Consider the following 26,963-nt stretch of genomic DNA (forward strand, 5'->3'; position numbering starts at 1 on the left):
ATAGAGCGTACGTATGCACTCTATACATAGTATAGAGTGGACAGAGTATAGCATAGTATAGTATAGTATAGTATAGTATAGTATAGTATAGTATAGTATAGTATAGTATAGTATAGTATAGTATAGTATAGTACAGAGCATAGAGCGTACGTACGCACTCTATACAGACTATAGAGCGTACAGAGTATAGTATAGTGTAGTATAGGATAGTATAGTAAAATATATCATAGAGTATAGAGCGTACGTATGCACTCTATGGGTACGGAATGAGCGCCAGCTCTTGTGGTGTTAATGTATATACATAAATTGGCCGCCGACGTTCGCGTCACGCATCAGCTGCAGCTGGTACGTATTATTACATTGTATTGAAACTTGGGCTCGCGACAACACAGCACTGTCATATACCGGGTGTTTCTACGAAGACATTAAGCAATTTTTGGAAATTACTTGGGGTAGATAACAAAATTCTAGTCCTCGAGCTAGACTACTCGAAGAGACGGTCATTACTTAACACGAGAAATTGAAATGCATAATCGACTAATTAAGAATATTCACTAATTATGTGTTTAACTAATAACCTTATGGCACGTATTGCTATTTACAAATTCTAGCCGGGGAGTTCGCAAGACGGATTCACTTGGAGCCAATTCTCAGAACGACGCCAGTTTCAAGATATTAATTCCCGAAGTTTGCGAAGAAATGCATTGCCGGTCTAGTTGTGCTTCCATCAATGCCTAAAATGACATTTTGTTAATAAGTACGTGAAACGACCGTGCATTTTTTACTCAAGCTTGATGGCACATGTCTCGAGAATGGTGTCATTCACGCAACTTTTTTTTTTCCATGTGGATATGCCTTGCTGTTTCACCGGCTACAATTTGCAGATTACAATGCGTGTCACAATGTAATTAGTTAAAAACTAAATCATTAAACGTTTGTTAATTAGTCGAGCATGCATTTCAACTTTTCTCACAGGTATTGCCTGCCCCTACGAGTAGACCAGCTCAAGGACTAGAACTGCGCTATCTGGCACAGGCAATATTTATAAATTGCTTGATGTATTCGCAAAAACACCCCGTATACGAGTGGTGGACAGTTATAGCCTGCCTGCTATAAATATACAACTTGCAGTTTACGGCATACCGGAACAGTAGAGGCATGGACAGTAACAGTCGCGCTGGTAGAGACATCGTGTGCGTGCGTGCGTGTGTGTGTTTGTTTGTTTGCGTGTGTGTGCGTGCGCGTGCGTGTGCGTGTATGTGTGCGTGCGTGCGTGTGTGTGTGTGACCACAAAGCACTAGAGACGCGTTTACTTTTAGCGCCGCCTGCATATTCTCGTCAAAGAATCATCGTCAAAGTCCCTATCCACTCGTGATTAAGTTGCTGGCGACAACCCTATACAAAAAAAAAAAAGTTGTACAACGTTCCATCATTAGCATAATAATCAGCACCCCGCGTCGTTCCGGTATCATTTCCGTTCTTCATTCATCACGAAATATTCAAATATAAATAAAAGAACATTAAAACACAATATTAAGTACGCCCTCTGGTTAAAACGAATGTCGTAAGATGGAACCACTACGGCAAATTTCGCGTGAACTACGCGAGCATAGACATCATCCGTGCTGGTCGTCAGAAGTCGATTCCAATCTGGCATAGTAGTAGCTGAGTCGCCGACATGCCGTTGCGGTGCTGAGCTCGAGGTCGCAGGTTCGAACCGGGCAGCGGCGGCCGCAAATACCCATGGGGGTGGAATGGGGGAAAAACGCTCGCGTACTGTGCGTTAGGTGCACGTTGATGGATCCCAGGTGGTCCAAATTAATCTGGAGTCCCACCACACGGCATGCCTTGTAAGCAGACCGTGGTTTTTGGCACGCAACACCCCCCCCCCCCCCCCCCCCCCCACCTAGAGAATTAGCGAAATAGCTTCCGAGAAAGAAACAGGTGCCCCGTTAGAATAGCAGACAACGCCTTTTAGTATTCTGCCGCCTCGAAAGACAGTCCCTCGTTCGTCGATTGGACAGAGCCACCCACATCGAGATGATCGAGCACCTTGCAGCTGTAGGTACACGTGGTTGTGCACAATATCCGTCGATATACGAGTATGTATCCTGCGATTGTCTACAGCGCATACACAAGACCTGGCAAAGCCACGGACGTCTATTCAGTACACGTTTATACACGCGAGCTGTAGAATGATTTTGCCAGGTGATAGGGCACGGTCGTTGGGCGTGCTTCAAGGCTCAGGCCTTGAAGCTTTAGTCTTAGTCTTAGTCAGCGAATAGTCAGTTGATAGGCGGCACTAGCGTTGCGTGTATCTCGGTTCCCATTTCGTGTTTCTCGCGCTGTCTTGCACTGCAAGCCCAATATTGAGTATCAAACCGGTTATGGATTCAACTACAGCGCTCGCTTTCTCACTTTTCAATTCGTCCCTCCTCTCTCTCAAAAAAAGAAGAAAAGATCGTCCTGCCATTCCATGAATTCCTGTTGAGTTTCTATAGCCTTCGATAAACACTCTTCAGTAAGGCTAGTTAATTTCAATCTGGATAATTACGCGGCATCTCTTCCTTCGGTTCGTTATATGTAAATTATATTCAGTTAATTATTTATGCTTTTCTATAGACACGCCAATCCTACACGGTCACAGGTGGGTATATTGGGAGAGGGAGAGAGAGAAACAGAAGACAGGAAAGGCAGGGAGGTTAACCAGACGCACGTCCGGTTTGCTGCCCTGCACTGGGGAAGGGGTATGGGGATGAAGAGAGGGAGAGCACAGTTTCGAGCACATATGAAGGTTCTCCCTGAGTCTACACACGGTTGCCATGACCTGTAAACTTGAGGTATTCCAACAGCACTTTCGTGGCTTTCTGTGCCATCGACGCGTACGGCCATGGTCCAAGGATCTTCATTAGCGAAAATGTACTAGAGTCCAGCTGGTTCAATGCTGTCCGGAGAGCTTCACGCTGGACGTCGCATTGGGGACAGATACATAGGATGTGCTCAATCGGTTCTCTGGTTCCACAAGAGTCGCACACGGGCACATCCCCCATTCCAACGCGGAACGAGTATAGGCCTTCGTAAATGCCACCCCAAGCCAGAGGCGGCACAGTACTGTCGGAAGGATACCCGGTCTCGGTTTCAGCTTGTCGCTGTCACAGCGAGAACCGCAAAAAGAAGTCCTCCAGCACACCTATACGCGTACCTGTCTGCGACTTATTTCCTTTCTGTTCGTATACGTTCCACAGAGCAAACGACCGCCGTTCCGGTCTCAGTTTCAACGCCTCTCGCACTCTGCGATACGCAAAAAGGAGGAGGAGGGGAACGCCAGCGTACCCCGGGAACCGCGAACCGGAGCTCGTTACGCGGCAAGGAGTCCATTACTCTTGGCCCCCTGTCTCTCTTTCCAATGGCCTGGTGAGAAGACGATGATACCGACGCCCTCCCACGGTGCCGTGATAAATGCCCGCGCGCGAGGCGTGAGGCACAACGCGAGGAAGAATTACTTCGAGGCGTGCAGCCAAAGGCAGCAGAACGAATGAACCGGCGAAGCGTTATAACCGTGAACCTGCATGTACGTGTAGTATATATATCTATGTATACGTGTACCGCATGAGAAAACAAATCGCCTACAACCTGTCTCCGCGGTAATAAAGTTGCCCAACCCGAGGCGGCGGTCACACAGTTTGGTCGGTGCATGCATAAGGAAAGGTGCGGGCGTGCTCCCGCGACTGATTTCTCGGCTGCGACTTAATCCGGGTGCCGAAAAAGACACTTGGGAAGTGTGTGAGGGAAACAGGATGTGGGCCCGAACAGTTATTGAACGTGGCAGGCTGGAGTGTCTTAACTACGTGAACTCGGAGACTGCTTCATACCCGCCGTGGTTGCTCAGTGGCTATGGTGTTGGGCTGCTGAGCACGAGGTCGCGGGATCGAATCCCGACCACGGCGGCCGCATTTCGATGGGGGCGAAATGCGAAAACACCCGTGTAATTAGATTTACGTGCACGTTAAAAAACCCCAGGTGGTCCAAATTTCCGGAGTCCTCCACTACCGCGTGCCTCATAATCAGAAAATGGTTTTGGCACGTAAAACCCCATAATTTAATTAATTAATTTTAGACTGCTTCATAGCTTATAGGACGCACCGACACTTTGCTTTCCTTGTTGCCTTGTTATCAAGCATAATATTTAATGTGTAGTACGATATCACGCCGGCTATATGGCATATAATTGCGCCCAATGCGGAATTCGATCGCCTCGCCAGGGAATAGGCCACAATTTCTTTTTTTCGGGCATCTGCGGGCTGCAGCGATCAGTTTCACAGCAGATTCTATTTCTGGCAGGGAAAATATAATCAGCGCGCCACGATGTCCCGCGGACGGAAACGTAATAGTTTGAGTGATTACTATTCCTCTTTTCTTACAGTTCCTCTCTATTCTTATCTTTATGCTTTCCGAGAACATTATAGTTGGTCAAAGACGTCGAAATACAAGGAGCTTGCACAAATTTGGAGCTAAAAGCAACATATGTCCACTTCAACAAACGCCCATACGCCAACAACTGCGCAGTCAGCCACAAAAGTTTGCGGACAACGGGATCTCAGCAAACGTTCAATTTCTGAGCACCCTGTAACAGCAGTCAGTAAAACCGAACATGACGATGTTGTTCACATATACTAGCAGAGGCTGTAAATGCGAATACTAGGCTGCGTTGTGAGGCTGCGCAGATGTTCAGCTTTGTCTCAGATCTCTTGCTCCGTAAAATTTTGTGGTTGACTGTACAGTCCAGAGAGACCATTGCGCCTGCAGAGGTAGTGGTCAGGTGTGGTAGAAAATGCTTACGAACTGATACCATCAAGTTTTGCCCTGTTGCGTACGTGAAGTATACGTCTATATAAAGCGCCTAACTAAAGGGCAGCAGACAGCGAAATTCGCAAGACAATAATCTGAGTGTAAGTCGTGAATGCGTGCCATTCTCAAGCTCGACGTCATTGGCGTGACGTCATGAGGAGTCAAAAGCTTGACGTCTCTGTGTATGCCTCGACTTTACGCGTTGATAGAGCAGTCAACGAGCTGAGAACAGCTACAAAACGTATTGTGTGACTGACTCTTAACGTTATGTGAGTTATGTGACAGTGGAGCATGCGAGGTCTGTGATACCGAAGAAAACATCGACCACCTGCTGTGCCACTGCCCACGATACACCCCTGAGAGACAAGAATTTGCCAAAGCTTTACAAAAACTGGACAATCGGCCGCTTTCTGTGCAGGTGCTGCTGGAACACCGCCCCCATCGCCCGTCGGCCCATAAAGCGGTGAAGGCACTTTTGTGCTTCTTAAGGACGACGGGCTTGCGCGACCATCTGTGACTATTAATGCAATTTCTGTAAGGCCACACACGTCAGCGAACTCACCGCACTTTCCTTCTTTCCTTCCCTCCTCTCTCTCCTGTTATCTTTGTTTTCCCCCTTTCCCATTCCCCCGGTGTAGGGTAGCCAACCGGACGTTATTCTGGTTAACCTCCCTGCCTTCTACTTATCTCTCTCCCTCCTCCCTCGAAGAGCGTGCATTTGGATTGTACACTGGAGCGGGCTTATCGAGCGGGCAATGGAGCGTGCGTGAGAGTCGGTCACGGAGCGGTCGAGAAAACTTGCGAGTAAACGCAGCGTAAAGAGAGAGAGGGAGGAAACGTCAGTAACGACAACTTATGAGGTTTCTCTGATTCGAGTGCAGACGATGTTTCATGAAATAAGCACACACCCACCACTTGCACAACATCGAAACACTACAGCCAGTTAAAAAAAAGAAAACAAGCTAATCAGAGTATCTCGTTGTTGGTACCCTGCGACTCGTCGACTTTCCAGTCTGCGGCGTGGAACAGAACATCGAACATTTATTGTGTCGTTGTCAATGATTTCAGTCGGAAAGACAAACATTATCTATCGCATTGCGACGACTGGACGATCGGCCGTTGTTTGTGAAGGTGCTACTTAAGACCGTCCCCATCGCTCGTCGGCCCACAAAGCATGAAGGCACTTTTGTCTTTCGTGAGGGTGACTGGCCTATGTGAACATATTTGACTCGCCGCGGCTTTCCTTCGCCTCCCGTCCCTCTCTCTATCTTATCTTTCTGTTCCCTCTTTCCCGCCCCCAAGAGCAGGGTATAGCCAACCAGGCACATTTCCGATTAGCTTCCCTGCCTTCTCTCTTTATTTCCTCCTCCTCCTTTCCCCTTCTCTCTCTAGCGAGGCCAGAAGCGCGAAATGCCGGCAACGTCGAATGTTTTAGCGTGCAGGCGTTCTCTCGCGACGGCGGAACTTTTTATTGCGGGCGCTAAGCGCCAAAGTTGGCAGCGGTGCCCATGGTGATTTGGTATTCCAAGGCGGCGTTAACGCCTTCGCTGCGGTCGCAACAATGTTTCTTCGTCTCGGGAGCGAAACTATATGCATACGAAGGCGCGAAAAGCGAAACCGGGCCCGGGGAAAGGGAGGGTGCGGTCGTCCGGTTCGCGTTGTGCGCGCAGTGAGAGACGAGGGCGAGAGACTCCGTTCGCGTGTTTTTGCAGCCACGCGGCCTCGAATGCGGTTTTGCAACCGGTGATGGATCCTTCTCAGCGGTTGGCAATTCCGCGGGTAGTGTGCACTGGAAGGCAGGTCCCTAAAGCGGGGAGTAAATGCGAAAGCGGTGTGAGATCAAAAGGTTTCCCCCTCCCACCCCGAGTATATAATGCCTATATGTGAGGCATTCGTATACACACAGGCTTCCTTCCAAGTGGGCGATCAGGATGCTCGTCCCTTTCGGAAACACGCGCGCAGAATGCATAATATGGGCATCAAAAAAAAAAAAAGATTCGTCGACCACCGGGAAGAATCGCTGTCGCGTCATGTGTACACGGTGTGTGAGACAGATTCACGCGCAGACAAAGCGTTTAAGGAGGCATATTATATATGCAACGTATAGTCAGAAGGTCGCGGAACCAGGGACAGTGATATAACCTGTTAAAGAAGCTTCGGTATCGGTACCATAAGCGAGCACCAATTGTGTGTTAATCGTATGGAGATATTGAAACACTGCGGGCATAACATCTCAGGGTGCATCAAATAAAAGAAAGGCGAAGGCATGTCAGGTGCGCGCATATATGCGTAACACGTTACACAACATTGAATGTTATTTCTTTTTTCACTGAAGTCTTTCCATAATGTTTTAGATGTGTTATGCGAATAACGCTGTGCGGCTATTCGGTGTGAATTCAACCAGCGTTTTTTAGTACCTGAAACGTATGTATATATATATATATATATATATATATATATATATAGTGCTTTAATCAAAGTCCCGCTTCCACAAGACGCGGGAGCCTGTACGGTTATACGAGAGCGTATACGGTATACAGAGCGTATACGGGAGCGTATACGTATACGGTGCGGGAGCGTATCGTACGACTGGACAACTCCACATAACTGGCGCGAATCTGCTTCCGTAACTCGAGAGGAGGCAGTTCGGACATGAAGCACCTATAACTGTTGGCAGTGCGGCCAGTTCCGGGAAGGTGGCAGCTGGTTGTAAAGTCGTTCCGACGTTGTGACGTAACAGCCTGATGCGAACGTTGATGCAATCGTGTCAACGTATACACTGAGTTCGAAAGAGCTTGAGCTCACGGCGACGTCAAACCTTTGCATGGGTTTAGTCGATTCGCGTTTCCAAACGCAACGTTGTTTCGTAATTGAACCATTAACTAGTCTGGAGCGTCCGCTGTCAGGGTCCACGACGTCACAAAACCTGGTGCAGGAATTTCGTGTTACGGCGTCATCGCCCGTCGATCGTTCTTTCTTGCTTCCTTTTAGACTGACTGAGCCTTATTCGTTCACGTTAGGTCCTGCCTATTAATTCTAGAGTTGTAAGCAACCAGACCACAACTTAGATTAATTCCCGTTTAATCTCCATCTCGATTATCCCTGAGCGTGTCAAGATGATACATACACGCCTCGAACAACCGGACGTTGCCACAAGGTAAACGCAAAGGGGTCGGGAACTGCGATCTTCGGACGACACTCAGTTTGCCTCGCTCCAACTATTTCCGGCATATTTCTGAATGATTTGACGTCCGACTCCTCGTCTCATGAAAACGCACGTAGGCCAATGACTATTTGCGTATCTAGGTTATTATCTAAAGCTGCAAATAATTTATCTCAGTTGCCTCAATCATTTCTGTTCCTGTCATGGTCGTCATCATAGTCATCACGAAAAACGCAGGTACCTCCAGAGCAATGTGACGGGGAACACACGCATTGCTTACAAGAGACCGTATATAGTGGCTAAACGCACATACGCTGAGCCAAAAGTACTCTACGATACTGAGTGCTCAACGGGAAAGCTATACTGCTTGAATATTAACACGCCATTGAGATCGTTCCACAAAAATAAACTAAGTATGTGGAAAACTTTTGCACGTATGCTCCGCTTAGTTGACGGAACCATTGTGCAACGAGATTAAGATGTTCTACTAAGCGAAACTTTTTGAAAGACTAGTTTAAGAGTAATATACAGTAAGAGTGGCAAGAAGTTACACCGAAGAGCCGACACTCAGAGGACATTTGTAACATCTTTGAAAGTGTGATTCACTCAGTGTAGAACCTACATGCAACGAGGAGAATTCGAATGCACGCCTCGCGAGTACCGTCGTTGCCCAAGAATCGCGATCGGCAATTCCTCCTCTCGTATATCGCTCACGGCCGTATACGTCGTCAAGCGCCAACTACACGTAGTCGAGAGGTACCGCCCAGTTTGTCTATAGTTTCGAATAATTTACCCCGAAACTTTCCTCGATCTCTTTATGCCCGCATCGTCGTCAAGCATAAACAGGCGCGCAATGAGCCACGCACCGCGACCGCGCACGTTCGCGGCAGCTACCGCGGGAGTTCTCGCGCGAGCGGCGGCCGGAAGCGCCAGTGATTGAAACGACGTTTAGAAGAAGCCGAGCCGCGGTTGCGGAGCCGCACTCGCACGCAGCTGCACGGCAAGAAAACACCGCCCACACGACGGCGCGTCGTCGTTCGTTGGCGCGCGCGTTTTTTTTTTTTTTTTTTTTTTTCTCAGGCGCGCCGCCCGACGCCACCCACCTACCCACGGTTGAGCGCTGCTGAATGTGGAAGACCGCGCCACCCCTTCATTTCCCGCATCCGCCTCGGGGGAGTCAAGTTTCTATCACGGAGGGGCAGCCCGCTGCCAATCAGACGTTCTGTAGCGCATATCCCAGCGTTTTCGTGAAGGAGTACTTATATAGTACACAGTCAAGTTTCTATCACGGAGGGGCAGCCCGCCGCCAATCACACGTTCTATAGCGCATATTCCAGCGTTTTCGTTAATGAGTACATATAGTAGAGTGTAGGCGTGCTATATGGTTTCTCTAGTGTGCAATAGATTCTCTCTTCACTAAATAACGATTAACATTTAAGACGCTGCTCTATAAATTCATGACGTCACTGCGAGATAGTTCCCCGCACTCTCGTACATAGCATTTACCGGCATCTCACCCTAACGTTTTGGTTTTGAGGTTGTGTAATTTACTAACTGGGGCTTAGCTAAATTTTCCACTAGCACCCCTTAAATATGTATCACTTTTTTGCTGCCCAACAAGGTGTACGCCTCAAGAACGTCTATATAGCCGATATGCCACCCTCTGTTCCGACTGGAATGCTGCCACTAAAGTCCTAATAAAAATGGCGTTGTGTTTCTGTTGAGATTTTGTTGCACCCGACATGCTTCCTGTTGAGATGCGATAGAATATCGTGCGTGAACTCGGCAAGTGTATGGTAAGAAAGACGAATAATTTCTTGATGCAGTTATGAAATGGAACCTTCACGACTGTCACGAAATTAAGATAAAAATGCAGTGATGGCCGTAACCTCGGCGGATGCCCCAGCCCACTAACTCGCCGGACGCGAATCGCTCTGATTCGAAATAAAGTTTTCTCACTCACTCATTGCACAGGGAAAGAAAACAGGCTGTTTGCTCATTCGTTTTTTATTAGTTTCGGTCGCACATGCATAACTAAACTTTCGTCGAAAGCCAATCTAACAACCCTGAGCAAGGGAAACCGTTGTGTACGCCTGAAGTTCCTCAATCATTTAATGAAAGGGCATTATAAGATCGACATGACAAAAATAATTCATTTGTCATCTGGATATGCCACTAGGCAACGGCGTGATTTATTACTAACACTCTTCATGGCTAGATATGTTTTAAATATTCCTTCTTTCCGCAAACTCTTACTGAGCGGAATAAATTAATTTAGATAAAACGAATAAGTCTTCTTTTTTTTTCTTTTTTTTTTTTTGCAATGTTGGCGCCGAAGCTGACACCGTTCGTATCTAGATTATCATTTAACGGCTTTACACGTTTTGTCCCGTTAACATGCTCGCATGCAACCTGCATGTACTGTTTGATTGTTTACGCAAATTTTCTTTACTGACGTATTTCTTCTTAGTATTTAGGAAACCTGGTTAAAGTTCCCTGAGAGGGGGTGGCAGTGTTAATAAATAATATTCACAGATAAAATAAATAGGCTTCACGAGCCAGACGGAAGAAGGAACCGAACTTTTGGTTATAACGCGACCCACATAGAATGGCGCGCGTTGTCCCACATCAAAGACCTAACCACACCTGTCCGCACCAGGTCACACGTTTTACGGATACCGCCATCTCAAGCAAACCGCCGCTTCCACATCTCCCCTTCCCACTCCTGCTTCTTTTATTCATTTATTATTATATTTAATTCGTTGAGGATGCAGTCAAGCTGTATACAGGCTGCCACTCGAACGACGTCCTTTTTTTTTTTTTTTTTTCACGCTACGAAGCCTGCAAAGAAGGCGATGTCGAGGAAGAGGTCGCGGACAGTTTGCGGGGGCCTTGTTTGTCACCGCGCCGTCTGTATGGTACGACGACGATGCCGTGACACGAAATGGATTCGGTGCCGGCTTCACATGCGGAACGCGTAGCGCTTCCTCGAGGCGGCGCGCTATAGCTTCCACGTTGGCCACCGCGCACACACGCATCTATGTACGCGTACCTCGCACGCGCGCGCATTGACGCCTGCGTGTGCACATAATACGGCGAGTACGTGTGCGGGAGGGCGCGACCGTGCGGCGGGGCGGCGCGGGATTATACGTCAGCGCGCAGCCTGGTCACGACAACCGGCCGTCCCCGAAGCCAAACCCAACCGAGCCAAGCCAGCTCTGCAGTATGCTGGTCTTTATTTATTTCTTTCCTTCTTTCTCTCTTTCGTTCTTTCTTTCTTTCCTTCCTCCGTTCTTTCCTTCCTTCTTTCTTTCTTTCTTTCTTTCTTTCTTTCGCTATTTTCTTCCTTCTTTTATTTTTCATACCCTGTCGAGTGCGCCAGAATGCCTAAAAGAGCACTGCGACGTGATAGCATACCAATAAACACGAGCGATAAATTGCAGGGAAAATACATATTTTCCTAAACGCTTTTCTCTAGAGCCCTCTAGGATGTTTTACAGAACAACGGACCCATAGTTAGGGGGGTGGCCTCCTGTTTCATTTGTTTTTCATGTTATTTCGTTTCTTACCCGCTACGCTCGCTTGTAGTGGATATGGCGTTGCAGTGTTGAGCTCGAAGTTGCGGGTTCGAAGCTCGAAGTTGCGGGAAAAGCGGCTGCATTTCGACGGGGGAGCGAAATGAAAAAAAAAAAAATCTCGTGTACTTAGATTTAGGTGCTCCTTATAGAACAGTAGGTGGCCGAAATCAATTCCGAGCCCATACAGTTCGGCGTGCCGCATAATGAGATCGTGGTTTTAGGACTGAAGGCCTCGGGATTATTTTATGCGAGGCCCGGATGGCTTTGTGTACGAAGGAGCCTAGACAGACAATCTGTAGAACTAGAAGAATTTCGCTTCTGCGCATGCACCCCACTTCTGACACTTTTCACTGCAGGGTGGAGAAATGGTGGAATGGGCAGTCCACTGCCATGCATGCCCATAGATGTCAATAATTTTTTCTGTACACCTTAACATAGATACTATTATAGAGTAATTGATCGAGTAGAATGAATTAACGAGCCAGTCAAATAGCAAACGAGCACGCGAGGTCATCTAATATTTATGTATCGGCATTTCATTGATGTATTTCAAAACAACGTGCTATCACTTAATTTCTCATGAATGGGCTTGGCGTATTGGTTTAGTGTTTCGAACTTAACGTACCAAAACGTGTCGATGCATATACTTTCCACGCATATCTCGATATATTCGGAATATCTCTCCAAAAAATCCAAAGAAACATTCAAAAGAAGCAATTCACCGACGATTACGACACTCTCTAATGCGAAATTTCAGCGCAGTTCTAAACGTGTTTTCATCTCGCGATATTTGACTGGCGCGGACAACCTGTCTCGTGCGGCACGTCGCAAACGGAGCCAAGTGTGGCGCGAATGCCGCACTAATCGGGAGATCGCGAGAAGCAGCGCGTGGGTGACGCGTGGGCGCGATTCACAGCAGCGACCGCAGCAGACAGACCTACGCTCACGTAGCGCTTTGTTTCCATACGTCTGACGCGCGCTAATCTGGCGCCATATCGTAGCCGTCGTCGCGGCAGAGCCCGTCTTGCGCGGCACAACTCTTTTCTTACCACGCTTCTCGCCACACCCTCCTCCTCCTCTTTCCTCCTCGCTCTCTCTCCGCTATCGCAGTCTTTCAACTCCCGCTGCGCTCCGCGTTCGCTTTCATCCTTCACTGTGCTCGTTCGCTCGGTTACGAGGTACGACGCCGACGCTCGCCGCATGGACGGGCGCCTAAGTGCTGCGCTCTAAAATAAAACAGCGGACGTGCGCCTGTGTGCGGAGCACGCTCCGACACTCGCAGCTCGCACGACGGCAGACAGCCCTGTTTATACCGCAAGAGGAGAAGTCTGAATAAATTGAGGGCGACACAAAACTGAAAATAACAGCGACGAGCCACGCATCGCATGAGTGCTCGGTTTCAAGAGTCACGCGAGGAATCGGCTCTATACTTTCGTTCTTTCGTTCTGCGCGATTCCCACTTATTGCTTTTTTTTTTTCTTTGCGAGACTATACCCGGGTCTCCGGGCAGGATTATATGGCTGCATCGACGCTCTCGCGCGATGATCACCGCAAAACACCGCTTTTTTTTTTCTATTCCCGCTGAGAACACAATACCGCGTGCCGTCTGCGCAAGCGCGGTGGAGGAAGACGCACGAACCTGCGCGACCCTGAATCGTCCCCCCCCCCCCTCCCACCCTGCCGCGTCAGCTGCGCGCGTGGCCTTCCGTGGAGGCACGCACGACGTCCCTACACGCAGTGCACACGCCACGCGAGGTGGCGCTGCGGACAGGGACGAACGCACGACATAAAGACGCCATAACAAGCTTACGATATATATAGCCATCCTATTTGCAAGACACGTGCACGTTATAGTCTCATACCTCCAATTCGGGCTGTGCCGTTTGCAAAAAATGAAAGAGAAAGGGGGGCGGGATCAAAAAAAGATAACGTGCACTGTTTACTTAAAGCCTGTAGACGCTATTCTACATAATATGGAGACAGTCCATAAGGAGTCGGTGCACCATGGGCTTACAATTTTTGTTTCCCATCGTCTATGTGTTTCTGTCAACATGTAGAAGTCTATCGACCAAACATCGACTAAGTAGACGTGTTGGCGACTACTGTAGTCTGTTGCACAGTAGACATCCAAAAATTCAGATTTACGGAGGGGGGGGGGGGGGGGGGGGGGAGTTGGAGTCTTGAGTTTCAATGCATTCAATACCGTTTCGTTTAAAAAGTAAGTGGAACGACGGTGAATTTTAGCGCGAGTTTGGTGGCGCATGTCTCAAAAAAATCTGTTCCAAATGGACATGCCTTGCAGTCTCACCAGCTACAATTTGCAAATTGCAATAGGGTACGTAACGTAATTAATTAGGAAGTTAATTAGTGAATATTCGTTGATTAGTTTATTATGTGTTTCGATTTCTCGTGCGCGTAATGTCTGCCGTCTTGAATAATGGAGCTCAAGGACTGGAATTGTGCTATCGCGGCCACAGGCGATTTTTTTTAAGATATTGTAAAGCTTAAAATTGATCACCCCGTATATAGCTCGATGAATATTTGGGGCATATTACCAACTGTTCACTTCCGGGAATATACTTTCACGTTTGTGTGTAAGTGACGCCACGCAAACAGCACGAAGCCCCAAACTGGAAGTACACCCAGCGATTGGTCAGCTGGTTCGGCCAATCAACTAGAGAGATAGTAATCGAGAAAGAACTTCTGGGCCGTGACTCCAAGACCAAAAACAAGTATAGCAAGCTTTTGTTCCGCAGAGCGCCCCTTAGAGGTATTTCACAATCAATGTTTCTCACTTTCGGCCGAAGACTGCGTAATCGTAGTTGTTGTAGTTGTCATCGTCGCGGTCATCGTCATTATCGTCGTTGTTCTAATAGAGACGTTGTAAGACCTGCGTACGTTAAGAACAAAGCTACTCACTCCGGGAAAGCGTCGTACTCATCAAACAGCACGTGCACGCCATCAGCACCGCATAAGTAGAGTGCTCGCGAGGTATACTTTCGACCAATTAGAGTCCATCGCTCCAGGACGTACATACACGTGGCGTTTACGAAATGAGATGTGTCGAAGCAAAACGAACGCCGCAGCGTCGGGCGGCGTCCTCGGGTCCACGCTTCGAAAGCTCTTTCGGAAAGCCCGCTAACAAAATTAGCGCCACGCCACACGTTTACCAGTGACCCTCGTTTTATAGGAAAGCGTACACGGAAAAGTTCACTCAGCGGCGATGAAAAGGCTGGCACGGAACGACAAGAACTCCGAGACGAGGCCTCCTTCCTGAAACGCTCCCTACATTACGCTTTTGCACGGGTCTTTATAGGTAATCTTAAAAGCCGGGTACTTCGTGCGACTAATTCTGTGCAGTACTCTTTGTACAACGTGCAAGAATCGCTAAGACACGAACGCGGCTGAAATGCGCAAAAATAAAAGAATAAGGAGTACTGGCCCTTTAACCGAGGAACGTTCCGGAAAGCCGTTAGCAACGCTGCACCTTAATTCATGCACGCTCATTTGCCTAGCCGGTCACACAACGGGCAGTCACGTCAGGCCAACGTGTAGCCGAGACAGAAACTGCGCGCAGAACCAGATGCGCAAGTTCTAGTATACAGAAGCCGAAGTCATCGCGCTCTCCCCGCCGTTATCCACTACACTGTATAGCCTCTGCACCAATGCACGTAATTAGGGGACGATGAGTGCACGAGGTCCGTAAGGCGCACGGCACGCGCGACGCAAACTATATCTAACTCGGCGAAGTCTCCTTTCTGCCAATGCGCTAGGCCACATGCATAAAGGTCTCCTTCGGAGACGACCGCTCGAAAACGTCCGCGGAAGAAAAGAGACCCGTTCAGGGACCAGCCAAGTGTGCGCGGTTCTTGAAGCACCTCTTCACTCAAGACCCCGCTCGCTCCAGTGGGCCCACTTCTCCGAACTTTTCTAATCCCCCCTCCCCCCCACCACTTCAAGCCTTCTTCTCTCTTTTGTCAGCCTCGTTCTGTCGACGCGTCGCAACGATTTCTGCACATCGCCTATGTACGCGCCTCGCATTCGGCGACAAGTGTCCGCGGCCCTCCGGAGCCGCCGGAATTGTCAATTACGCCACCTGGTGGTCACTGCGAGCACTTCTGGAATGACGACTTGGAGAGATTATGCGTGGAGTTGCAAAACGTATAAGGTCCCGCACGGCGCGCCCAGAGATTTCTCTCTGGGATAGTTCTTTCTCGACACAGATTTGTAGTTATTTTCTTTTCTTCTTCTTGTATCTGTGAAACTTACCCTGCGGCATAGGTGTGCATTTAAATAGAATCGCGGAGGCCCTCCTGATACAGAAATTGCATTATAGTGGCTTATCGGACTTGTCATCCATGAAACAACGGCTGTTTCTTTGTTTCAAGTGTAGTCCTCTTTTCTGCAGGCACAGTCACAACAGGAAATGGATGTCCGCTATATAAAAGCGATTTGTTTTTTCCTTTGAAGTGGACCTTTCGCGAACGCCTTACAGAGCCGCTATCTTTTCTGCAACAACCCGTAACAACATGTACCCACGCCACGCGTCTTTGGGCTGCACATAGCCGCAGAAAGGACGCTGACAGCAGAATCTACATATCACCAGCCGGCGTATTTTTTTTTTTTCTTTAGAAACACGACATATCGTGCTTTAAAAGGTATTCTTCGTGACATTCAGTTCCTAATGACCATATATCTTATTTTTTTCTCATCGCAGAAGAAGAAAAGGGAGTTCATCGCTATTAGTTTCCAAAACAGTGAAGGTACGATTTTAATTAAGAATAGCAAAATAATTAGACCAGTCCTGAAATATTATAGTCACATTACAGGAAAAATGCACGCTACTATGCCCAGTACCAACACCAACGCTGCATAAATTCTTGTCGTCTAGTGTCTCTCTCGAAACATTTTTACCTTGAAAGAGAGAAAGAGAGAGAGAGAGAGAACTCTATTCGCTAGAAAACCACAGCCCGTTCCTAGTGGTGCACATAAGATGACCTTTAAGAAACAATTTTCGTTTCACCTGCATCGTTCGATTCACGATACGAAACTTGCTGGCTGGGGGGAGCTATAACGCAGATTTCTGCTCTGATCAGACGACTCATCATCCCCACTCATACGTTCTCCTAAAAAAGCGACGCAAGGCAATAGCCGTTCTTCGCATCTTTCCACATACTTTGCAATATCATAGTCCATCGTTTCGTTCGACCCTTCAAAGCCGGATGCTGAAGAGCTTCACAAGCCCGGCGCGAAACTGCGTCGCCACAAGTTTCGTTGTGAAGCGATGCCATAGGACTCCGAATTACGTTTAAAATGAGGTTGTCCACTTCTCTTTCCTTAGACAAACTGCACCATGGAACTGCTCCTACACAGACAGGCCTTATGGGAGGTAAGCATCGACGTCATCGAGGTCTCCAAAATGTTGTGAAAAGCTGTTTGTTATCTTGATCCACTCATCTCCAAGAATACAGTGGAAGCGGTCAATATAGGACTACAACATGGCGTGCGTGGCGTCATGTGGCCGAGCGACGGATTGGTCGGCTGCAACACTGTGACCCGGTCCAGCTTCCGTGGAAAGAGAGACGAAGGGTCTATATTAAACTGCACTTAGCGGACACGCGACGCTCCATAAACAAAGAAAGAAACAAACAAAGAAAAAAGAAGACGGAGGCAACGATCCGTTTCACGAGGGTCGGCTCCCATGCACACTCGCGTGTATTCAGAAGGCGCTCGAGTTCCGTACGAATGCCTCTTCCACGATCACGACGTCCTCCGTCCTCTTGTGTCAACGACACGTCGATTGTTGTCTGTACTCTCTCTCTCCTCACCCCCGTCAAACGAGGCACCCAAAAGGCGACGTCTCTCGCAACAGGCGCGTCAACGCGTCACGTGAAAGACAAGCCACCGCAAGCTATATCTACGCCTGGAAATATATATACACACCCGCAACAGATGCGAATAGAGAGCTAGAAAGAGCAGGATGCCTCCATCCTTGCTTTCCTCCGTGCAAAAGAAAGGTAGTGGTGGAGTCGCGGGAGAGAGAGAGGGGGAGGAGGGGGAGAGATGTTTATTCTTCGGCCCAAACCGGCGTGCTAAGCAGACAGAGAGAGCTGCAGGCGACGACCGTAGGGTCCGACAATGGCCCGCACGAGCAGGTCTCTGTTTCAGCGTCGACTTCCAATCCCTGTATTAGCGCGGGACCCCGCTAATGAACTCTTGACATGCGAAGCGTCAGCGTGCGTGTGTGTGTCTTCTACGCGCGACCGTCTGTGTATAGACAGCGCGCACTCCATGTCTGTTTCCTAATCGTTCCAGGCACGGCGATGAGCTCCTTCTGCAGCGAAACTCCCCCCCCCCCCCCCCTACCGCCACCGACCTCATCACTTCGCCGCTACTTTCCTCCGCCATTACGTTTTCATTGAACGCACCAGAGAACGCCGAGTGTGGTCGCGCCGCAACACACATGCTCGCTTGGCTTCGTGCACTACCCTTCCCCCTCCTCCTTTCCCGTTGCTTCAACCTCTAGCGGAGCGCTTTCCCAAGGCAGCAGGCGCGACTAGACGCCCCGCGGAGACCGCGACAAACCTGGCATTAGCGTACACAGATCGTTAACTCACCTTTCATCTCGCGTTTCTGCACTGACTCGCCCCGAAGAGCGCCACTTAGGAGCTCGTTTCCCTCCTCGCAATGCCTTATTAGCGGACGCCCTCAGCCTCGCCTCTTTGATGCTTCTCCTTTCCACGAAGCTCGGCCTTTTTTAAAAGAAAGAAAAAAGAGAAACGCTGTGTACATTTTTCTTTTTTTCGAAGAGACAGTGCCGAAATCGGAAAGCCAGCAGACGAGACAAGTTTATAACCGCGTTGTCCGTTTTCCTTAGCCTTCACATTTGTGGATCTCCCATTACAGAGACGACAACGTATTCCGTTCGCTACCTAACACCTAAGAGCACAAAATTACTAACAAGCTGGAAGAACGAGGAGAAAGGGGGTTAACCGAGGGGCCCGATATTTATTAATCAAATCATAAGAAGCCAACAAGCAAAGAAACCAAGGACAACACATAGGAAATTACTTGTACTTGCTAAGTGAAATAAAGAAATTATAAATTAATGGAATTGAAAGCGGATGAAAAAACTACTTGCCGCAGGTGTGGAACGATCCCACGTCTTCGCATCACGCGTGCGATGCTCTACCAATTGAGCTACCGCGGCGCCATTTTCCCATCCGCTTTCTTGGGTATTTATGTTTTACTACTAGAACTAACCCTGGGAGTGTTAGCCAGCGCCACCATCACAAACCTTGGCGGCGGATGTGGAACACCCTTCTGCCTCAGGCGTCATGAGTACTTAATCTTTTGGACAAAGGCAACTGGTCAACAAATCAACATATGCTACCTGAGTACATCAATGCTGCCGGATTCGAGGCCCTCGCATGTAATAAACGAGAAGAAAGGGGATAACCGAGGGGTCCCTCAGTTATATATATATATATATATCCCTGACAGTCACTCCCATCTCTCCTCGCTGCGGATTCGAAAAACAGACGGATGCTCCCGTCATCTGCTACAACGAGAACTGGCGTCTGCTGAATAGACCAGACAGGAAAAAGCGGGAACACGGATTCACAAAACGTACGAACACTCGCGTCGTCTGCTACAGCATAAAATGCCGTCTACTGCAGAGACCAGGAGGGAAGGAGCCGGCGGCTTCAAACAAATATGTCTATCGCAGGCGTTCGCATGCTCTTCCGCAGCAAGCAAAATAATATTTTTTTCTAGATTTTCCTTTCATTTCTTTTTTTTTTCGTCTGTACTTTAGGCCGGGAGTATGCAACTCTTAGGTAAAGTCATGTAGTATTTGTGTTCGCATCGACCCACGCGTTGTCGTCTTCGGCTCAAAAGTAAACGGACGAGAGAGGAAACACTCCACGTCTGGAAAACCGAATCCGCATCTTACTCTTCCGATCGAGGAGAGCACCCACCGCTATTGTACTGCACGCGCGTCCGCATTGAAACAGCCTCTCTTTTTACGTCTGCTTCTGCTACACAAATGTGTGCTGGCGCGTGTACCCCGCGCGGTGACATGCCATATTGTGTTTCGCCCGGTCCCAAAGGAATAACACAGAGCTAGTTGAAAAAAAAAGAAAGAAAGGAAAATGCGACAAGAAAAGAACAGAAACCGACACACGCAAAGGGCGCAAACAAACAATGCGAAACACCGCACTTCGGGGCGCGACCACGAGGTGGCGTGTTTGGCGCTGCAGGCAGCCAGGAAGTCGTCTGCACGCGAGGCCCCTACCGGAAACAGGTCGTTTGGTTTCGTTTCTGTTTGGCGGGCCGCCATTGTTGTTTGGTTGCTTCCTATAGGCCTAGCGAGGCCTCTCGCTAATATATAGCCGCGGCAGCGTCGAGTACGTGTGTATGCTCGACTTGTATCTGTCGTGTCGCTGTTATTGAGTGCGGCTGTTACGTGGTCATGTTTGTACAAGGACCGCGGGAGCTGTTCGGAAGCGTTGTCTGGTGGCTTTCTGTTGCTTCTTGCTTTCTTTTCTTTTCGCGCGAAGCTACAGCTCGCAAAATAGCGTGGTGGGCGCGAATGCCAGCTCACTGTAGCTACATAGTTCATTGTAGCTAGGTGCTACAAGAAGGCCATTTTTCTTCCGGCGTGTTCTTTTTTTTATCTTCTTCTTTGCGTGCTCTGTGCCATGCCAAAGGTGTGCAAGAAGCTGGAATTCTGGAGTGTGAAAACAAGGCGCTGCTATATTTAACCGAACAAGACTCGGCACAGAAAGGTATCAATTCGGAGTCCAGGTGCTTCACAACCTCTAATCAGAGTACAGGAATTTTCTCAAGGTACTCCGACATATAGAGCAAGAAAGCAGTATCAGGGTCCACAGCAGCAGGTCTCTCACAGTGTGAAGCGCACTCATAAACAGAACACGCAATTAGTGTTTCGACATCTATTGCAAGCGAGACATCACCGAAAGAATAGCCTGGCGATTACATGCCTGCATAGAAAGGTCTGCATCGCATCATATATATAGATTTAGTGATAAAGCAGAAAACGGTAGTTATATCGACTTTATCACAAGTCAATTGTTCGCCTTAAGAGCGAGCTGTATACCGGCATACATGTTGCCGTTTCCGCTAATCTGCGTATGTATATGATATGCAAAGATTTATTTATTTATATATTTATTTATTTATTTATTTATTTATTTCCAGCACCCTCAGTCACCGTAGCATAATAGGAGGGAGGGGAAGGGGGAGTATGATACAGCATATAAATGTAAAGGTTTCAATAACGACAAGTACAAGGCAGTAAGTATAGACGTAACATCAAGAAGCTTTAAAAGCAATATAACGCGCCAGAAAAAAAGATGCACTGAGCAAGGTCTGCAACTAGCTTACAAATGTGCAGAAGGTTAAACGGCAAAGTGAAGCATTGTCAGCAAACAAATAAACACACATATGTACACATACGATATATACCCAAGCGAAGTGCAGTCATTTATTATCCAGCTATTAACGTTTATGATTATTGCATCAGCACATGGTAAGTACACTTCCGCAGTAAATAAGAACTGACAGGTATAGGCATCTGGCGATCTATTATATAGACGTATCAGAGACCACATTGTCGCCACTATTAACCTGACAACCTCACTTACAGCTTCTAGTCTATTCCACCTAAAGTTCGCTTTAAGATAACGCGATTTATCGAAATTCCCACGACAGGTAACACAATATAGCAATGGCAAAGCGGCGAATGAGATATTTAAACGGGCATGCGTAACGTTAGGAGGTTTTCTGACTCGGCCATTTGACGCAACTTCCACGTGACCAAGTCGCCTGAGTAGCACCCGGGCGCACCAATATCGTTGAGTATCGCCACGGTGTTGACCTTCGTGGCGTTGCCGGAACGCATGAATAGCTCAAAGCCGATGGTACGCTTATTGCGCTGCGCGCTAATATGGATGTAGTATAAGACCGCTAATACATAGTAGTATGCGCAGTTTGTTTACGTCGATGCCTTTAGACGCCCTCGGTGGTTATCAACTGAAAGAAGCATTAATCGATTTGAATGAAGTCGGTTCGAACATCTGACGCTCTACCTGAAACCCGTGTTCTCTAAAGTATCGTGTTGTGCGTATTCCCCGTGCTGCTGTTTAAAGCTTTAGCGAATTGTGCCAGTATTGTTCTAAACTTAATTGTCATAACTTGCGCGGCAAATTGTTCATGCGGTATATTAGTAGACTCTCCTCGCGCGAACTGATTTTAATTTACCAGTTCCTGCGTTTCCTTTTTTTATGTCTACGTCCCTTTCTTTTTCTTTTTTTTTTTCACTGATCTATGCGTGAACTACATGAACCTTCTCTGAACTATGCGTGAGCACGTTCGAATATTTATTCGCGTTTTGTTTTTACTATTCATTCCAGTTTGTTAATGTGTTCCTTAGTTCTCGCCGGCTACATTGGCATGCATGTATTCCTTGGCTACGCGAGAAAGAGCTACCGGTATCACTTACGACGCGAATCTCTCCTACGTGCACATTCAGTTAATGAATATACCTGAAACCAAGCACACATTCGAAACGGAACGCGAAGCGTAAGACTACTGCCCCGACCGAACCGCAAGCTGTGTCTCTCGGGAAAACGGCAACCGGCTGAGTTGAGAATCATAATGACGAAAGGAACGTACGAATAGATAACTGAAAAAAAGAAAGAAAGAAACAGACACCCAGCTAGTCACGAATGACTGTGTCCACTTTCGGTCTAGACGACACACGCACACACACACACACACACACACACACACACACACACACACACACACACACACACACACACACACACACACACACACACACAAAATAAAAGCTACACACCATACGCCCGTCGCGTTCGGCCCCTTAAGCGACCACGGTCGCCTCCGCAACATGCGACAACACGAACCTACCCCGTAGTTTACTACGCCAAGCAGCCGCCGGCGCGCTGGCGCGTAATGACAATCTTGGGGCCACACAGGAACCACCCCTATACGCCACAACTCGGTGCATGGGGCGCTGTTGCCCGCAAATTGTCACCGCATTTGCGCGCCGCCTTGCCCTCGAAAAGGAACAACAAAAGAAAAAAGAAAGAGAACTAACAAAGAAAGAAGCTACCTACGTTCTCTTCCTGTGTGTACAGAGAAACGTCTTCACCGGCTACCTATACTTGCTTCCGTCTTGACTTCGCTACAGAGCTGCGCGTATACCGCCGAAGGCGAGTTAAACATTATACGTATACACCTCATTAAGATCTTAGCCGCTTTCCGCGGGGATGTATATTTTTCTGTCCCTTTTCCTGGGTATTCCTTTCGTTTCTACCTTTCCTGACCGCAGAAGCATGCAAAGGAGCATGACAATTAAAAACCGGCGCGCGCGCGGGGCGGTGAGGAGAAAAGCGCAGCGTCATGCCTCGAAAGCACAAATTACGTATCTCTCGGGGGGCTGGGCGTGTGTGTATACGCTAGCCGAGGAAAGCCACAATTAGCGTCTCTCCCTCGTGACGGTCCACCAGAGGGCTCGCGCGCGTGCTACGAGTACGGTGCCGAGTGTGGAGACTCTCTCTCTCTCTCTCTCTCTCTCTCTCTCTCTTTAAGAAACACACAAGACGCTCATGTTTGCGTTGCATGAGCGCAGAAGTATACGCGCTCAGTTTTTGCGACGCCGCAGGTGACGCTAAATCACCTCGCGCGCGTGGTCACCTGATCCCGGCACTTTGAAAGGGGCTGAACGCAAAGACCGGCGGCCCGCGTGCACCTAAGGCTATTTAGAAGGCCCTCGCGAAGAAGCTAGAAAAAAAAAATTACCCGTTCCGTGGCTGCCGGTGAGACGGGATCGCGCGGAGGCGGAGACATAGCTGCGCCCCGGGGATATTTGAAGCCCAGAAGTTAAGACGCAAAGCGAAGAAAGCAGCAGGGAAAAAAAGGGAGGAAAAAAAAGAGTGACAATAAAGTAGAAGGTCCAAGCGGGCCTAATGAAGATGACAAGGGCAAACAAGATGTTAATAATAGCCGTCTCATTTCCCGGCTTCGTTTATTCTTTTTTTTTCTTTCTTTTTAATTTGGGCGCCTTTGACTTTGTTTATTATTTTCTTTCGCTTTAGAGTGGGGGATTCTTAAGTGACCGTAGAAGCCCTAGCGAGGGGAGCGTATCGGGTGGGTGTGTGCGGTTACGTGAGAGCGCGATTACATAGTCCTGAAAAAGACGGTTGCACCGTCATAAAGGTGACGTTTATGAAATTGCAATGACGTTTCTTTTTTTTTTTCTTAAACGTGTTCTACTTTCTCTGACATTTCACTATGATGCGTAGGATCGCCATGTATTGTTTGGTTACACAGTCGATTGTACTTATGACTACCCCAGTTATAGCGAATCATCGGTTATTACGAACGAAGATGACGTGAAGGACATAATTTTCATGCGGTCTGTGGCAGCGCTGCAAACAGGGAAATACATTGAGAATGCACAGACGCACCTTCTGTTATAGTAAAAATCATCGATATATCTGCAATTATTTCCCTCTTTCAACGTAGCACCTTTATACACAGTCCCAACTGGCTACAATGTGGCCTTATTCGAAGTAAGGGAGAGCCATCTCATCCCGCCATGTGCATGCGCGAGCCCTCTGTCACAAATGATGCAGTAACTGAATAGGGTCTTGCCTAGAACCATGGCCCCCGAGATCACCAGAGTGTGCAGTGCACGCCGGGAAATCTCAGATGCCGTCCTAAAAGGTTCCTCTAGTCGACATATCATTTTGATTTAACGTACCCGTTGGCAGGCAGAGTTGCTGCTCAACTAAAGTGGTCCTCTGTACGTCTTCAATGACACTACACTCTCTATCCCTATACACCTTGCCTCAATACAGGGTAGTAAACTGGACGTGCATCTGGTTAACCTCCCTGCCTTTCCCCCTCCCCCTTCCCCCCTCTCTCTTTCTCTCTCTCTCCCTCTCCGTCGATGTGATCGATTCTAGAACGAACATCACGCAACCCTTTCGGCGCTAACTGCAGTGCACTAAATGATAAGTGTGTTACCTCAAGCGACTCCTCGTCGTGGGAATCAGCGAGGAGCGTTTTGAAACGCAGTGTCTACTGAATTCAGTCGAAGGGCACCTCTGTATATAGTGCACATTCGATCCATGGACTCCAGGAAGGGCGCTGAGTCGAGACCTTCACAAGTGAATAAGGGGGCAAATATTCGCGTTTTCCGTCGTGTTTGTCGGCGACTACACCGAATCTTCTCGTTGGACGAGCCACATGAAGGTGGAAAGTTCACATTCCAGCATCAGACTTCTCGTAAGCGGATGTTTTATGTTAGAAGATCTTATATGAATACGCGCAAAGGGGGGAATCATTTGTCTCGTATTTCGCTGCACATGATTTGATTAGGTCTGTGTTGTTTAAAAGGATCTGTAGAAATCCAGTTGGATTGTAAGGAGGATGTGTCTGGTATAGGACAATAATGTTTTTTATAAATGTTATTGAAAAGCGCCAACATTAAGTGAAGCATGAAGTTTGTAACTACGTTATTCAATAATAAAAGAAAAGACGATATCCCAAATATATAAGCTGTGTACCTAATCAGGTATCTAAAGCGGACCAAGTTGACACATCACATAGCGCTGTGACATATAACATGTACTACAAATTATCAGCATGACTTCCGCAAAACTATCGTACCTATTGCAGACATTTCACGTAAACTGTATTATGATGTATCACGTCTGTACGCTTTGCAAGCTTTATAACAGGTGCAGTCTACAGAACTACGATATCTGGCTTTGGTGCAGAGTTACGCATTTGTGAACTTCATGCCTGAATTTTACACTTACACACTTACACTTTTTACAACTTACAAATTTTTGGCAATTCTGTAAAATATGTCTGAGGCATTAAATCAAAATTATGGTTGCTACAGCCTGTAGACTTGGGCAGTTTTCTTTTTCTTCTTAAATGCAGCAAATGTTATTCAAATCGGTTCCGTTGTTGCCTAATAACAGCATTTATGCGTTTCAGACGTATTTGAATAGGGAATTGGGAGTCTGCGTCCATGCAGCTGAAGCGCTTTCTAGTAAAGTATCTTTTCATATGGCAAATCAATATTTTTCTTAGTTTCTTTGTCCTTAATGTAGTGCGTATCCTTCCTGTCGTCCAGTTGTCGAGTCTCCATGGCTATATAGGTTGCATAGAATACACACACATAAGAAGGGGAAAGGAAATCTGGTAGCGGCGCTGCATTTATCATTGCTGCGACAGGGATTTTTCTTTCTTCAACTGGTTTTCATATTTCCAATATTGAGCTTGTCGCTCTCTCTGCTTTCGCCACATCCAGTCTTTAAGTTGTTTTTTTTTTTCCGTGCGTGGATTCATACAACAATTTCCTCTACTCAGCAACTACATAACACTACACACTATCATGCGTTGAATGTGCGTGCTTTTCGTCACGGAATTTAGATATTTGATTACAGTTACTTTGTCGACACCGTGGAACGCTGAAACGTTTTGGTCATGTCCAATCTTTATCGCCTGCTGAATTCCGTTCGCCCACTGTAAGCCAATGACTTTGCATCTCATCTTGTCTCCCAACTTCTGCGATAGCCCTTCGGGGCACCAGTACATGTCGAAGTAAAATAAAGCAAGTAAGCGCTCTTTGACCACTGACCACTGTTATTTACATGGTAGTGGCCATGGAAGCTGTAAGAACTTAAAATTAAAGAACGAACTGTACGGCCCATAATTCTTAATGAGTGGCACCAGCTATAGAAAGTTAGCATACGGAACATTTTTTTTTTTGTTTCTCGGAAAATCTCGGCAATACCAATATTTTCGGCACAGGCGAAAAGAAAAGAGAAACACCATGAACGGATACAATTTGCAGGGATGAATACTTAAGGAACGATGACGTTCCCAACACTGTAAACTGTTTTACATCCTTAAGGGTCTTTAAGGATGCACACAGGTCTACAACTCACACCATTGCACCCATGAAGGGTGTAAGGGTGTTTGTTAAAGAAAGCACCTTTATGGGTGCAAAATCGGTCTACAGTGAACGACACGTTAATAGTGAGAATGCACGCGCCGCACGATAGAGTGCTTCAAAAACGCTGACCTTCGAGAGAATACAAAGAATACTATGCGAGAACGAAAGACAGCGGAAAGATAGCCATTAGGATAGGCAGTAACGGCGTCACAACAATGAGCAGTGAAAATGGAGCGACTCTACGTTACAAGTTATCACAAAATTGCGAGGGGAGGTCGATGGCTCCCCTATAACCGTTGCTTTGTTGTGGCTACACAAACAGCCCCCGGCTTCCAACACAGATCGTAGT

General features: G+C 47.6%; 1 non-coding gene across 1 annotated transcript; it reads right to left on the reverse strand.

Moving 5' to 3' along the window:
* Window positions 1–18,727: 18,727 nt before the first annotated feature.
* TRNAT-CGU (transfer RNA threonine (anticodon CGU)) lies at window positions 18,728–18,799 on the reverse strand. The gene has a single exon. It is a non-coding gene; the product is annotated as a tRNA-Thr (tRNA).
* Between the last annotated feature and the right edge of the window lie 8,164 nt (window positions 18,800–26,963).

Source organism: Dermacentor andersoni, chromosome 7, assembly GCF_023375885.2.
Source record: "Dermacentor andersoni chromosome 7, qqDerAnde1_hic_scaffold, whole genome shotgun sequence".
In the NCBI taxonomy this organism is placed as follows: Eukaryota; Metazoa; Arthropoda; class Arachnida; order Ixodida; family Ixodidae; genus Dermacentor; species Dermacentor andersoni.